A 14,930-nucleotide genomic window follows, 5' to 3' on the forward strand; every position below is an offset into this window, starting at 1 on the left:
TTTGTAACGCTTTTTTGGAGTGTTAGATATCACAGAAATGTACCCCAGATGATGTAGCACTCTATGGCAGAGACATTTTTTAACACTTTTTTTCAGATTTTATATCACAGAAATGTACCCAAGATCATGGAATAGTGTGTGGGTGAAAAATGTAATCCAGCAAAAAATGTTAATGCTTTTTTTGGAGTAGTACTGTATGTATCACAGAAATCTACTCTAGACCATGGAATACTGTATGGGTGATAAATTTAACCCTGCCAAATTTTTAAATGCTTTTTTGGAGTGTTATATATCATACCAATGTATACCAGAACAAGGAATAGTGTATGGGTAAAAATTTTTACTCATTAATTTTTTTAATGCTTTTTTGGGGTGTTATATAACACAAAAGAGTACCACAAAGCAGCTAATACTCCATGGATCAAAATATACCACATTTTTTTCACCCCCCGCCAAAAAAAAAGCCGCAGCTATATATTTGGCAACTAACTCCACAGCCCTAATCCCTGCCTACAGACTGTATTCTGACACTCTCCCTGCTCCTGCGACTATTTCTCCCTCCCTAGACTAAATGCAGAATGTATGTGATACAAACAGCAAAGCAAAGAATTAGCCCTGACAAGGGCTCTTAGTATGGTTCTGCTTCAGCACTTGCATGAATCAGGACTCTGATTTGTAATACTGTGCACACATACGCGTGGACAAGCATTCTCTCTTTCCAATGCGAACTGTCACAGGGCTGTGTAACGGCGTCAGTGTGCAGAGCCGGGCGGCGCCTGTTCTTTAATAATCCTTGATGATATTAGATGGCCAGCCAAGCACGGTAAAGCCACTACCAAGATGGCTACGGTATTACAGTGACTCGCAGGCAATACTGCATGCTTATTGGCTGTGTAACAGGCGCCAAACATGCGGGGCAGGGATTCGAGTTTGAAATCGAGCACCGCCCAATGCTCGTTGAGTAATGAGCACATCTGAGCACCCAGATACTCGAGTGATATCCGAGTATCACCGAGCATGTTCGTTCATCACTAAGCATGACCTAATTCATTATAGGGTAAGATTAAAGTAAGATCAATTGTTTCATATACAAATTGTGAGAAGGACAGAGGGTGCACTAAATTTATCAAATTTAGCAAATGAGGCATCATAAATTAGGCAAAACTTGCTAGACAAAATAGATACTTTCTTTTCCATACACTGTCTCATGGCTGGCACCAAATTAAAAACAAATTGAAATTTAGTCTCTGTTGTTTTGGGTGTGATATTTTCCATCATTTAACCCACTGTCTGTGCTTATGACTGCCTAGGTGTCTTTTCCTTTGCAGATATTACTGTGCTTCACATGAATCAAGCATTTTGTAACGCATTTCATTTTTTGATTAAATCACCTATGCCATTACTGTCTGTGCCTTTTACACAGTACATACTATGTATTGGCCAATTAGTCTATCTAGTAATTTCATCTGATTCAGTCTAGTCCAGTTTGCTGTTAGACTATCCAGACAAGTCCAGAAACTTTCTTCAAGCCCAGTTTTATTTTCTTGCTCTTCGAGGCGCATTTTGCACTACTCATCTTCAATTGTCTATGCAAATCAGTCAATCTTGTCCAAAACTGTGCTTTATGTCTTGCTTCCCCACTGAAATTTAGCACTATGCAGTCCTCTGATCTACCAATCACATGCTTTTTCTTGTTATATCAGGGCAATTAAAGTAGGTCAAGACTTTAAAGAACTTTCACCAGTGGTTCAAAACTGTACTATTTCTTTTTTTATCTATTTAGTTATTCAGCACTTTTTAGGTCCTTATTTTAACAAACACATATTGGTCCCGACTCCCTAGTGCTCTATTGATCCTATGCAATTAGAAATCTTGACTACTGGAAAAATGGTTGCCATAAAATTACTTAACTAAATCCATAATAGAAATGCATGAAGGTTTCTCATAAATAGAAATCAGTTATGTCATTTCACTCTTCTTGTTTTGGTCTCGTAAACTGGTTTGTCACAATTGTACACCTCCAAATCAGAATTAGATGTGTGAAGCTGTTATTTTTTGGCAATTGATTTTATACTCCTTCCATTATCTTATTGGTGAATGTAAAACTCTCTTTAGCCAAACATTCAGTTAAATAATTAGTCCCCAACTATGGATGATCGAAATTACCAAGATTCAAATTTGACAAACCGCACGGATTTTACAGGGAAATTCAATTCACATCAAAGTTGTTTGCCGCAAATTGAATGTTCCTTATTATGTTCTGAGGTCTATCCAGAACCCAGAGCATAATAAACATAGGATTTAAAATGAATGAATATATAATACCCACACCACCACTCACTTGTCCTGCATCCCCAGCAGCATGTCATCTAATCCTTCTTTCCTTTTTTTTAACCTTACCTGGTGTTGCGCATCTTCTTTGACTTTTTTCACTTTGGGCAGGGACTTCCAACTCAATCAGATCTTCCAGGCGCCCGTCATCTGATTCTTCTTTCCTCTTCTTTTTACCTTCCCTGGTCTCGTGCATCTTCTTCAGCCTTTTTCACTATGGGCTAGTACTTCCGACTGAATCAGGTCTCTGATGTCACTATATGCCATACCGTCGTGGTGAATGTCTTGACGTTACGACGTGCCTTGCCAGATACCAATTCAGCACCTTTGTGTACGTATATCAGTCTCAAAGTGTGCCAAAAGAGCACAGCATACAGTCACATCAGATGCCTGGTAGAGCCAGAGGTCTTGGTCTAGAGTGAAGAAAGTCAAAGAAGATGCAATTGACTGGGTAAGGCGAAAAGAAGAGGCACGAGAACTGGACAACGGGATTTGGAGGACAAGAGAGCAGTGAGGTGAGTATTATTAGTTTCTTTAACCTTTTGCCTACTCTCTATGGTTTAGCAAAATGGTGGCCATAGCTCGCTGTTATATTGCTGAATTTTCGAGGAGCAAATTAAAAAAATCCATATTTTGGAAAGTACAAATTTTTAGAGGAGAATTCAATTCCACTTTAATACATTCACTAATTTTTATCCCCACCCAAATTAGGAAGGATTTGTATTTCATTTATAGTGAGAGGGTCATTTGTTTTTAAATGCCATAATGTCCTTTTTGCACTGGTATTAGAGACTGTCTGAGTGGCAAGTTCATGAAAAGCTGTACTCAGATCTAGTTAAGCATCAAAACTTCTAAACTCCTAAAAAAAACTCTTGCTACAAAATACCTCTACATTTGTATTTCATCACAACCTTTCTAGTTCTCCTTAGATTCAGTGTTTCTAAATGGACAACCCCTTTAAAGGGAACCGTCAAGTGACTCATGCTTGCCAACACTGAGGCAGCATGAATCAGAGACAGGTTACATTATTCCCACCTTCTAGTATGTATTGTCTCAAATACTGCAATGTTTCAGATTAATACGTAGATATTTGTAATAATGGAGGCTAATTGATTCATGCTGCTCAAAGTACAGATGTGAATCACCTGACAGCATAGAGAAATTGGAGATTGCCAATGTCTTGTATTTTCAGTAAATTACCAAAGTTAATTATGTTGAAACTTTTATTTCGGTGAAAAATGTATTTTTTTATGCATGAGCTTATAGGGGTCAGTTCATTAAGTCCAGAATTCTGTTACAAAATTCTGTTATAAAATACCTTAATAAGTTGCAATAATTTTGTGAAAATCAAAAGTTGGGCAAAAATATTGGTGTTTATGTGCCAGAGCATGGGCGAGATGGGGCATGGTTACATGTGTCCGCCAAAGTCTTTAAAAGCTACGGCGCCATAATTTTCTACAGATATTATCTCTCCTGATTCCCTCATAACTAAGCTTGTAAGGGGAATTCAGGAGAGATGTGGCCAACAGCTCTCTAAGGTGAATGGGCATCTTTAGCCAGTTATGAACCCTTTAATATACAGCAATCTAGACTGGAGTAAGATTTGTAGTGAGGCATCCACAGGCGCGCACACTACTTTTCAGACGTGCTGGGTTTATTAAGAGGGGTGCTTCTCTTAATGCATCAGAAGCATGCTTTGTCATCAATACCAGTGTCAGTATGCTTTTTCATCAAGTCTGGTGTAAAAAATGCCAGTCTTGATGAATTGAGGCCAGTATGCTAAGGATCTAAAGTTATATGAGGGTAAATGGTGTTCATAATAAACTGGCCAAGTGAGTAAATCATAAAATGATATAATGTTCTTTCAAGTGTTGTAACCTTCTTGAGTGAAAAACCTTAAACCAACAATTTATCGATTACTGATTAGTCCGTCCTTCACATTCAGTTTCAAACATTTTTGCTATGTTGTAAAACTCTTGGATTTTGAGAAGCTTTCTTGCAGGTACTTTGTACTTAATTATATTGGTTCAAAGCTTGGATATAGTAATGATTATTAAATGATAGAAGGCAGAGGGATAAGAGGAGTGCTCATGGAGACACCAGGACCCGTAGAAGTGCTAGAAGAGCGCGAAACTGCCGTAGTTCATGAGCACTCGTCTTATCCCTCTGCCTGCCGCATAGATGTCCCAAAGACTGATGGAATAAAGGACGTTTTAATTTTTGTATATAATGAATGGTGAGTAGTGTTGAGCCACCCCCGCAGTGTTCGAGTTCGGTTCGGTTCGTCGAACACCCGTGTGTTCGCCGAACTGTTCGTCGAACTGTTCGTCGAACACCTTCGAACACCGTTAAAACCAATGGCAGGCAAACAAAAACACATAGAAACACATAGAAAACACCTTCAAAGGTGTCCAAAAGCTGACAAACTGCTCAGAAGACACAACTAACACATGGAAAAGTGACAAGTACATATAGTCATGCGAAAAGAAAAGAGGTGGAGGAGTAAAAGGAGGGGGAGACACAGATATAGGCATGTCATGCCCTTCTAAAATCCAAAAAGTGAGAAGCCGACACGTTCAGTCCGCTCCTGCCCGTGCCACCTCCGCGTCGCCGGGTTTGTGCCAGAGCCGCGGTGAACCCTGACGGCCAGCCCCCCTCTCCCAATACTGGTGCCTGTCCGCTGGTGGGTCGAGCGAGCCCCCCTGTGGTGGAGGCAGCTCTAAGCTTTTTAATTTAAATTGTCTCTCTAATTTGAATGAATACACTTTAAATCCATTTACAAGGATCTATTGGAGGGCAAGTCTCATGCCAGCAGCCGCGTAATTCCAGCTCCAGTAGCGTCCACTAAAGCTGCTGCAGTTAAAAAGCTTTTATAAGGATCGAGCTCGGCTGTCCACCGCAAGGCATCCTACTGCCAGGCCCAGCCCCTATGCCTTGGGGTGCCTCCTGATGCTCTTCACTGAGTATCCCGTGGTCCCGAAGCATTTCCTTTGAAAAAATTAAGTGTCCAAACTACAGGTGGTGTAGCTTGCTTAACAGCTGGGATAATCCGCTGACTAGCAGACACTGCTACTAGGCACAAAGTATTTCCTGGGCTAGATGCAGTTAAAAATTTGTAATTAGATACTCTCGTTGGATGCTGGGAAAGCATTCCATAGAGTCTCCTGGCACGCCATATATGATTCTCTTAAAAACTTGGGGTAGGGGTCTAGGGGACCCTTTTATAGCCAAAATCACAGCCCTGTATCGCAATACGTCACCTAGGCTGAAGATAAATGGAACTGTAGCACCCTGAGGGCTCGGTTGCTACAGAGGTATTACACCTCACCCAGAGGTGTGATATCTCACTCTCAGGTAAGGATGTAGTGTGGATCAGGACCCAACACCTGCATGCATTACACCACATTGCCGTGGGGCAGGGCGACCAATATGCCCCTGAGATGGGCACGACAGTCCCTGTCCCTGGCTGGAGTGGGGGGAGTGAACACTGAGGAAGGGGAACCCTGTAGTGCAGGAGCAGGGAGGAAGCAGTTCCTGGGTGCATTGAGAAGGGAGTATAAAAGGTGGGCACCATCTTAGTTCAGTGCAGAGAAGTCTGAGCAGAAGTGGCAGGGAGCAGGGGCTCTGCATGAGCTCTGCTCCGGAGGCGGGCCTAGTAACAGAGGCCCAGGCCTGGAAGAGGGAGAAGGAAGGAAGAGGAGCGGAGAAGGCTCCAGGAACGAGGAAAGAAGGGATCCCAGGGGTGCGGACGGGCGAGTCGCCACCGCACGCCCGAATCCACCTGCGTGGAGGGGTCAGGCCAAAGGGGGAGACCGGTCCCCGAAACTAGTGGAGGCAGGAAACGACCCTCAGCTAGAAACAGGAGGCTGTGACATTTTATCTGGCGCAGCCCCTCGCTACACCCGCTAGGAAGGCACCACATAGGGTCAGGGAAACTGGCGCCAAGTTTACCAAGAGTAGGCCCGAGGCAGCCGGACAGAAGGGTTGGTAAGAAAGGCCAGACAAAGGACACACAAAGGGGGTCATGTGAAGCGCTCCAAAGTTATCTGGGAGTTGTCTGAGCCCCTCACCTGGTGAGCACAGTACGACGTGGGCAGCCCTTACCTGCAGACGTGGTTTGGATAATAAGAACTGTGAGTAAAGGCCCTGGACTGCATCACTGACTCCGTGTCGTTACTGCTGCTGCCCTGCACCATCACCCCCATCCTCCGCATACACTGCCTTGAGGCTATACTCCTCCCGTGGGGAGTTATGCTACGCTCTGCTGCACTCACAACACCAGCCTCAGCGGTCTGCCCTGGAGCGGCGGTTCACTCTGACCGCAATCCACGGGTGGCGTAGTCGGACATTTAAACATCAAAACCACATAAATAGTTCCGCCACTGGTTTGACCGCCCTGAGCCACGGAACCGGGTCGCCGCCACGGAGACTACAACCACCAGCATCCACCAAAAAGGGTCCGGCTCCGGGTGTCCCAAGGCCCAGGGGGCGCGTCAGAACATTTTCATCACCTTTCACAATCACCAATGGGACAAGGCAGGGATGTTCTCTGTCCCCTCTCTTATACATCCTAGTGACGGAGCACCTGCTCTCATCAATTCGCCATAACCCCAATATTAGGTGGATTGAGGTGGGAGGCACCGAGTACAAGTGCTCTCTATTTGCTGATGATGTCCTAGTATATATCACTCAATCACATATATCCATCCATGCTGTTATGGCTGAAATAGATCACTTTGTTACATGGTCAAATTTTAAAATCAATGCAGCGAAGTCTGAGGCCCTCGATGTCTCCCTCCCCAAATCCATATAGGATTCCATCCAGTCCAACTTTCCCTTTGCCTGGCCCTCACAGGGTATCAAATACTTAGGAATTCCTATTCATAGAGACCTCTCCCATCTATGTTATCTTAATTTTGGGCCCTTTATTGAACAACTCCATACAGACCACGGTTGGCAAGTTAGAACTGTAAGATTCACTATGTGAACCACTGGTGTTTTGTGGAAAAGCACATGTACACTGCTCTTTATATCACTGTAAGCAATTGCAGACACCTGTGCTAATTAGTTTGGCAGGTGTGTCCAATGAAAGGCAAGACTACTTAAGAAGGCTGTCTCACATTATTAAGCAGCCTACATTTTCTGCCAAAATGGGAAAGAAAAAGGATGTGTCGGCTGCTGAGAAGCAACAAATTGTGGAGTGTTTAGGTCAAGGCATGACTACAATCAACATTGTGCGATGATCAGGATGAAGTGTCTTGGCAATCAAGAAGTATGTAGCTGATTCACAGTACACACGTGTGCGTGCTGATAAGGGCAAATTGAGGACTCTTTCCTACAGGCAATTACGTCAGGTTGAAAGAGCAGCGGCAAAAAAGCCTTGTCCTAGCAGCAGACAAGTTTTTGAAGCTGCTTGTGCCTCCAACGTCCCCCGAACAACAAGATGCAGGGTCCTTCAGAGGTTTGCAGCTGTGCATGCGCCATCCTGTCGACCTCCTCTATCCACTTCACACAAGCAGAAACGGCTCCAGTGGGCCAAACATTACATGAAGACTGATTTCAAAACTGTTTTGTTCACGGATGAGTGCCGTGCAGCGCTCGATGGTCCAGATGGATGGAGTGGAGGATGGCTGGTTGATGGACACCCCACGCAAACACGGCTACAGCGCCAACAAGGAGGAGGTGGAGTAATGTTTTGGGCTGGAATCATGGGGAGAGAGATTGTCGGCCCCTTTAGGATCCCTGAAGGCGCTAAAGATGAACTCCATAATGTATGTGGATTTTCTCAAAAAGCACTTCCTGCCATGGTTCAAGAAGAAGAACCGTGTATTTCACAGCAAGATCATTTTTCTGCATGATAATGCACCATCTCATGCTGCACATAAAACATCTGCATCTCTGGCTGATATGGGCATAAAAGGGGACAAACTTATGGTGTGACCCCCATGCTCCCCTGACCTCTACCCCATTCAGAACCTTTGGAGCATCATTAAAAGGAGTGTCTATGATGGCGGGAGGCAGTTCACATCTAAGCAACAGCTCTGGGAGGGTATTCTGTCCTCATGCAAAACAATTGAAGCACAAACCATCCAAAACCTGACAAATTGAATGGACGAGAGAGTTCAGAAGCTCCTTTCGAACAAGGGGTCCTATGTGAAAATGTAACATCACCTAGAATAAAGTTTTGAGTTGAAAACTGTTTGATTTCAGTTTCTAACAACCTGCTAATGCTTATAATTTCAAAAATGACCATTTTTTTGGTCTTTATTAAAATGAAAAGGTTGATCGAAAAGTTTGGGGGATCTAAGAGTGTGGCAACCCAGTAGTCATGATTACTTCGAATTCTGACAATATGAGGGTCATGCTGCAGGTAGTGCAGCAAGAAGGCACTTATGTGTCTTGCGCATCTCGGAGCCCCAAAATTATTTTCCGGGCTAGATGCAGCTAAAAATTATTATTAATTTTAAATCTGGTGAAGCTTTAGTATAGATGGCCTAATAGGATCAGTGCTGCACACTGCTACAAAGCCCAAATTATTTTCCAGTCAAGATACAGATAAACATGATTAGTAATTTTAAATCTGGTGGAGCTTATTATAGATGACCTAATAGAATCAGTGCTGCACACTGCTACAAAGCCCAAATTATTTTCCAGCCAAGATACAGATAAACATGATTAGTAATTTGAAAGCTTAAAACGGTTGGTAGGGTGATTTTAACCAATCATCAAGCTTTTACTCTCCCCAGGATGACACAGGGGTAGAAAAGTCGTTTCGGATCCATGATTTGTTCATCTTTATGAACGTGAGTCTGTCTACATTATCAGAGGAGAGCCGCGTGCGCTTATCTGTCAGCGCACCACCAGCAGCGCTGAACACACGTTCAGACAGAACGCTGGCTGCGGGGCATGACAAGATCTCCAAGGCGTAAGTGGCTAGCTCCGGCCATTTATCCAGATTGGAAGCCCAAAAAGAGCAAGGGTCCAGTGACACAGTCATGGCTTCAATGTTTACTTGGAGATACTCCTGTACCATCGTCTCTACGCGTTGACTATGAGTCAGACTTCTTGTCTCCTGTGGCCTTGCAAAGGATGGGCTAAAAAAGTGGTGAAATGATTCCGCAAAATTGATGTTACCAGCAGATACTGTGGTTCTGTTACGGTTTGAGTGCTGAACACTTGACGGTCCCACGGTTGGCAAGTTGGAACTGTGAGATTCACTACGTGCACCACTGGTATTTTGTGGAAAAGCACATGTAAGATTCTGCAACAGTCTCTGCTGATACTCCTGCATGTGTGCATCCCTTTCTATGGCAGGAATAATTTCTGCAAATTTACTTTTGTACCGGGGATCTAACAGTGTGGCAACCCAGTAGTTAGGATTATTTCTAATTCTCACAATTCGAGGGTCATGTTGCAGGTAGTGCAGCAAGAAGGCACTCATGTGTGTTGCGCATCCAGGAGCACCAAGTCCCTGTTGTGTTGGTGGCGAGGTAACAATCATGCTTCCTTCCTCTGTCCTCTCCCCCCAACCTTGCACAACAGAAATGTGATCAAGATCTCCCTCATCTGATGAGTCTTCCATCAGTTCGTCCTCCACTTCTTCCTGGGCTCCTGCACCTTCCTCACTAGTTTGGCTGCTACCATGCGCCCTGGTAAAACCATCTCCCCCACCCTCACATGCCTGCCGCCTTGGTGCTGCCGACCGTCTGGACCTTGCAGATGTTAGCCCTTCCGCATACAACTCCTCCTCCTCTACTTCCTCCACCTCCTCTTGTGCCACCACCTGACTCCGAATTCTGTTTAACATGTGCTCCAGCATGTAAATCACCGGAATAGTCATGCTGATAATGGCATCGTCAGCACTAAACATCTTCGTCGCCATTTCAAAACTGTGCAGAAGGGTGCATAGGTCCCTGATCTGAGACCACTCCTCCAGCGTGATTTGCCCCACCTCTGGATCTCGTTGGCCCAGGCTATACGTCAGAACGTATTGCACCAGGGCTTGTCGGTTCTGCCACAGTCACTGCAACATGTGCAGAGTTGAATTCCACCGGGTAGGCACATCGCATTTTAGCCGGTGAAGTGGCAGGCCCAACGACTTCTGTAGAGATGTAAGTCGCTGAGCTGCGGGATGCGAACGGCGGAAGTGAGCACACAGCGACCGTGCCCTCTGCAGAAGGCCATCTAGTCTGGGATAGTGGGCTAAAAATTGCTGGACAACCAGGTTCAACACGTGAGCCATACAAGGCACGTGTGTGACATTGCCCCGGCGAAGGGCCGCACCCAGGTTTGCAGCATTGTCGCACACGGCCTTCCCTGGTTTCAGGTCCAGTGGAGACAACCATTCATGAAATTGGTTCTGCAGAGCTGACCACAACTCCTCAGCTGTGTGACTCACATTTCCCAGACATTTCAATGTAAAAACCGCCTGATGACGTTGAGCCCTACTGCCAGCATAGTAAGGAGGTGTGCAGGATCCCTTCTGCGCAGTTAGAAAGCTTGTGGCATGACCAGACAGGCTTTGGGTGCAGGTGGAAGACCGATAGGAGGTTGAGGAGGCAGAAGCAGTGGAGGAACTTTGACATAAAGAGGATTGACGCACAACTCGTGGGGACGGCAAGACTTGGACAGCAGCCCCTTGTCCTGCTGTCACCATAGTTACCCAGTGCCCAGTCAGCGACATGTAACGCCCCTGTCCATGCCTACTCGTCCAAGTGTCTGTGGTGAAATGCACCCTGTCACACACAGAGTTTCTCAAAGAAGCGGTGATGTTGTGTGCGACATGCTGGTGGAGCGCAGGCACACCTTTCTTTGAGAAGTAGTGCCGACTGGGCATCTGGTACTGGGGCACTGCGACGGACATAAGGTCTCGAAAATCCTCTGTGTCCACCAGGCGGAAAGGCAGCATTTCTGTAGCCAAGAGCTTGCAGATGGTGAAATTCAACCTCTTAGCTTTCTCATGGCTAGGAGGAAATGGTCTTTTACTTGTCCACATCTGAGGGACCGAGGGCTGGCTATTGTGCTTAGACGGGGTTGATAAGGGTGTCCCCGGCAAACTGCCGGTCTGTGAGGAAGATGCAGGCGGACATGTTAGGTTGCCTTGATCCAAAGGTGGTGCTATCGATGTCGGACAGCGCTCAACACCAGCTGGTGTTACCACCTCCAAAGAAAATGATGACCTGCCAATCACGCTGGCTGTTGCGGGTAAAGAGGTGGCAGGTCTGCGCCCCAAAATAGGTGTGACTGCTTTCCCCCCAGTCACAGAGGATGAAGAGGCCGCGGATGCACAAGATATGGCAGACGGTGGTTGGCCCGGCCGGCTAGGCCGCATTGTAGCACACTGAGCTTGCCACTGCAACTTATGCTTCATGTCCATGTGCCGGTTCATGCATGAAGTACTCAAACTATGTATTTTTTGGCCTCTACTTAGCTTTTGCTGACAAATGTTACAGATAACACGAGTTGGGTCATCTTTATCGATCTGAAAAAATACCCAGGCTATGCAAGGCTTAGCACCCATGCGACCTGAAGAGCCACCACGACTTGTGGTGAGAGGCAGAGTTGTGTTTGAGGATGCAGTTGTTGACGTGCTTCCAGTACTACGTCTCTGTCCAGGAAGGCGCAACCTGACCTCGTCGTCACTAGCATCTTCCTCCACCTCCTCTGCTGACCTCATCTCTTGGCTGACTGTGGGCTGACAGTAAGTGGGATCTCCAACCTCATCATCATCACCCTGTGCGTTATCACACCCGTCGTCCTCAGAGCCAACCAGTTCCTGCCCTGACAAAAAACTAAAGTTGTCGCTCCAATCAGGTATTTGAGTCTTATCATCGTCTTCCTCATTGTCTCCACCAACAGGAGTTACAGTTTGGGAATGAGGGTCTACATTATGGTCAGAACCTTCTGCGTCTGGTCCTGGATCCGACTCATAAAGATTCTGGGCATCAGTGCAGATCATTTCCTCGTCTGGATTCCCAGAAGCGCTGGAGTCGACCTCTGATTCCCAGGCTATAGTATGAGTAAACAGCTCTGCAGACTCAACCATCTGTTCTACCTCATACTCAGACGGGCAGCTGGAGATTTGGGAGCTGTGAGGAAGCAAGTGCGATTGGGGTGACACCTTTGAGGACTGGAGTATTTGTGATGTTGAAGTTGATGTGGAGGAGAGCCCACTTAAAGGAGCACTTGATATCCGTTGAAGCACCTGCTGTTTTTGTGCCTCATCTGGAATTTGTAGCGATTGGCGTGGCCGTAAGAAAGGGATCTTATCACATTGTCCGCTAAAAGAAGTAGACATTTTAGTTTGGCTGGAAGATGGTCTTTCTTCTGCAGATGTTACTGTTGCTTTAACACCTACCCCACGGACACAACCTTTTTTCCCCTTCCCAACATGCCTATTCCCCTTTCCACCAGCAGCAGGCCTTTTTCCACTCATTTAGGTGGTTAACTAATTCACAACTCTGGAGTTGTTTGCACAAAAAAACAATGGATGGGAACCGAGCAGAGCTGAGTGGCCAAACTGTGGTATTAGGCCAAAACTATTGGCTGGGTTAGATGCAGAAAAAAATTATATTCAATTTGCAACCTGATGGAGGTCAGTATAGATGGACTAATAGAACAAGTCCCACACACAGCTAGAAGCCCAGATATTTTTTCAGAGGTAGATGCAGAAAATTTTTTTATTCAGTTTGTAACCTGATGGAGGTCTGTATAGATGGATTAATAGAACAAGTCCCACACACAGCTACAAGCCCAATATTTTTTCAGAGCTAGATGCAGAAAAAAATTATATTCAGTTTGCAACCTGATGGAGGTCTGTATAGATGGATTAATAGAACAAGTCCCACACACAGCTAGAAGCCCAAATATTTTTTCAGAGGTAGATGCAGATAAAAATTATTTTTAATTTGCAACCTGATGGAGGTCAGTATAGATGGAATAATAGAGAAAGTCCCACACACAGCTAGAAGGCCAAATATTTTTTCAGAGCTAGATGCAGATAAAAATTATATTCAATTTGCAACCTGATGGAGGTCAGTATAGATGGACTAATAGAACAAGTCCCACACACAGCTAGAAGCCCAAATATTTTTTCAGAGGTACTGTAGATGCAGATAAAAATTATTTTTAATTTGCAACCTGATGGAGGTCAGTATAGATGGACTAATAGAGAAAGTCCCACACACTGCTAGAAGGCCAAATATTTTTTCAGAGCTAGATGCAGATAAAAATTATTTTTAATTTGCAACCTGATGGAGGTCAGTATAGATGGACTAACAGAGAAAGTCCCACACACTGCTAGAAGGCCAAATATTTTTTCAGAGCTAGATGCAGATAAAAATTATATTAAATTTGCAACCTGATGGAGGTCAGTATAGATGGACTAATAGAACAAGTCCCACACACAGCTAGAAGCCCAAATATTTTTTCAGAGGTACTGTAGATGCAGATAAAAATTATTTTTAATTTGCAACCTGATGGAGGTCAGTATAGATGGACTAATACTACAAGTCCCACACACAGCTAGAAGCCCAATATTTTTTCAGAGGTAGATGCAGAAAAAAATATATTCAGTTTGCAACCTGATGGAGGTCAGTATAGATGGACTAATAGAACAAGTCCCACACACAGCTAGAAGCCCAAATATTTTTTCAGAGGTACTGTAGATGCAGATAAAAATTATTTTTAATTTGCATCCTGATGGAGGTCAGTATAGATGGACTAATAGAGAAAGTCCCACACACTGCTAGAAGGCCAAATATTTTTTCAGAGCTAGATGCAGAAAAAAGTTATATTCAGTTTACAACCTGATGGAGGTCAGTATAGATGGACTAATAGAGAAAGTCCCACACACTACTAGAAGGCCATATATTTTTTCAGAGGTAGATGCAGAAAAAAATATATTCAGTTTGCAACCTGATGGAGGTCTGTATAGATGGATTAATAGAACAAGTCCCACACACAGCTAGAAGCCCAATATTTTTTCAGAGGTAGATGCAGAAAAAAATATATTCAGTTTGCAACCTGATGGAGGTCAGTATAGATGGACTAATACAACAAGTTCCACACACAGCTAGAAGCCCAATATTTTTTCAGAGGTAGTTGCAGAAAAAAATATATTCAGTTTGCAACCTGATGGAGGTCTGTATAGATGGATTAATAGAACAAGTCCCACACACAGCTAGAAGCCCAATATTTTTTCAGAGGTAGATGCAGAAAAAAATATATTCAGTTTGCAACCTGATGGAGGTCAGTATAGATGGACTAATACAACAAGTCCCACACACAGCTAGAAGCCCAATATTTTTTCAGAGGTAGATGCAGAAAAAAATATATTCAGTTTGCAACCTGATGGAGGTCTGTATAGATGGATTAATAGAACAAGTCCCACACACAGCTAGAAGCCCAATATTTTTTCAGAGGTAGATGCAGAAAAAAATATATTCAGTTTGCAACCTGATGGAGGTCAGTATAGATGGACTAATACAACAAGTCCCACACACAGCTAGAAGCCCAATATTTTTCCAGAGCTAGATGCAGAAAAAAATTATATTCAATTTGCAACCTGATGGAGGTCAGTATAGATGGACTAATAGAAT

The sequence above is a fragment of the Phyllobates terribilis genome, unplaced genomic scaffold (genome assembly GCF_046119375.1).
Source record: "Phyllobates terribilis strain yellow unplaced genomic scaffold, ASM4611937v1 Scaffold_8__6_contigs__length_399053987, whole genome shotgun sequence".
NCBI lineage: Eukaryota > Metazoa > Chordata > Amphibia > Anura > Dendrobatidae > Phyllobates > Phyllobates terribilis.